This window comes from Natator depressus, chromosome 18, assembly GCF_965152275.1.
Source record: "Natator depressus isolate rNatDep1 chromosome 18, rNatDep2.hap1, whole genome shotgun sequence".
In the NCBI taxonomy this organism is placed as follows: Eukaryota; Metazoa; Chordata; order Testudines; family Cheloniidae; genus Natator; species Natator depressus.
This window is the reverse complement of record NC_134251.1, coordinates 15274410-15276202: the sequence shown is the minus strand read 5'-3', so window position 1 is coordinate 15276202 and position 1793 is coordinate 15274410. Positions and strand designations below refer to the sequence as shown.

At 48.7% G+C, this 1793-nt stretch overlaps 1 non-coding gene across 1 annotated transcript; it reads left to right on the top strand.

Moving 5' to 3' along the window:
* Positions 1-109, top strand: LOC141974421 (U6 spliceosomal RNA). The gene has a single exon (XR_012635746.1). It is a non-coding gene; the product is annotated as a U6 spliceosomal RNA (small nuclear RNA).
* The last annotated feature ends 1684 nt before the right edge of the window (positions 110-1793 follow it).

The following is a 1793-nucleotide window of genomic DNA, read 5'->3' as shown; positions in this document are numbered from 1 at the left end:
ATGCCTCCCTGGAGCAGCACATATACTAAAATTGGAACGATACAGAGAAGATTAGCATGGCCCCTGCGCAAGGTTGGCACGCAAATTTGGAGAAGACCAGACCTAAGTCATCTCTGTTGCAGTGCAGACTACACTCAGCAAACCAATCACTCCCTTCCTTAGCTATGATCAGCTGGCATACTCCTTCACGCACAACCCTTTTTCTTGTTTCTCCATTTTATTAGCAAGTTTTCTAGAAAATGTGTCATTGATACTCCCAAGGCTCTCTGTGTCGCTATGCATACAGTCCAGCTTAGAGCTTCTCATTATGTCTGCAAATTCAAATGATTAAGAACCCTCTAAAATCCACACTGAATCTGCAAGTCCCCTGAAATTTTACAGAGGGCTGTAGTTTCCTATTCTGTTCAATATGTGACACCATTGCTCTGCAACCAAGATACCAGGACAACCCCAATGCAACCACAATGCAAAATGGCTACATAACACTTTTTACAAGTTTCTAGCTACCGTTGAACAGCTCAGAGTATCTGTAACTGAACTCAAGCAGACTACAGAGGATAGACTTTAGCTACAAACCATGTTGGGCCAAATCCTCAGCCAGTGTCAATCTGTGTAGTTCCATTGACTTCAGTGGAGTGATGTTGCCTTACACCCGCTGAACGTATAGCCCATTAGTTCTACGTCCACTGGAAGAACAGAGTGACCAAATGGCTGAAAAAAGCATCAAAATGTCGTGGAACAGGAGATGCAAGAGTTCACATCTCCCATTCATTGTAGTGTGAGACCCTGTGAGAAAACTTATTCTGATCCCTGAGCATGTGGCCAGTCCCTTTTCAAGAGAGGCGCTGTATTTCCAACAGAACAAATGAGTATTGACTGTATCCTGTAACTCTCATCAGAGCTAGCAGAAGTTATGCATGTAAATACCTACTCAATGAGAGAGGAATATAAAAAGAGACAGTCTGTGACCTAAAATGTATTTATGATGAGAATTTGTTCTTTGAAAAGAATGAGTAGCTCAGATACTACTGTGATAGGTGCCTTAGGTGATTGGCACATAGGCAGACCGGCTGTGAAACAGCCAGCCCAAGGTTTGTAAAAGCCTTTATTTTTTAAAGTGAAGATATTTCAGAGCTATGCCAAGGAAATGACTTAGAGTGGCAGACACATCTCGTGGTTAAGACTGTACTGGAACTGAGGAGATCTGAGTTCTGTTCCCAACTCTGCCACTGACCAACTGTGCGAGCCTGGGCTAGCCGCCTCTCTTTCCCCCTCCCACTTTTTATCTATTTAGATTGCAGGCTCTTTGAAGCAGGGACTGTCTCTCACTGTGTTGTACAGTGCCTGGCACAATGGCGTCCTGATCTCAGTTGGGATCCGTTTAGAAGAGGGGTGGGCAAACTTTTTGGCTCGAGGGCCACATCAGGGTGCAAAACTGTTGGAAGGCCTGGTAGGGAAGGCTGTGCCCCCCAAACAGCCTAGACCCTGCCCCCTATTCGCCCCCTCCCACTTCCTTCCCCCTGACTGTCCCCCTCAGAACCCCCGACCCATCCAACTCCCCCTGCTCCTTGTCCCCTGACTGCCCCCTCCTGAGACCCCCCTCCCCAAACTGCCCCCTCTGGGATCCCACCCCCTATCCAACCCCTCCTGTCCCCTGACTGCCCCAACCCCTATCCACACCCCCAGCCCCTGACAGGACCCCCGGGACTTCCACGCCCTATCCAACCCTCCCTGTTCTCCGGCCCCTGACCGCTCCAGAGCGTCTACCCCATCCAACCACCCCCTGCTCCCTG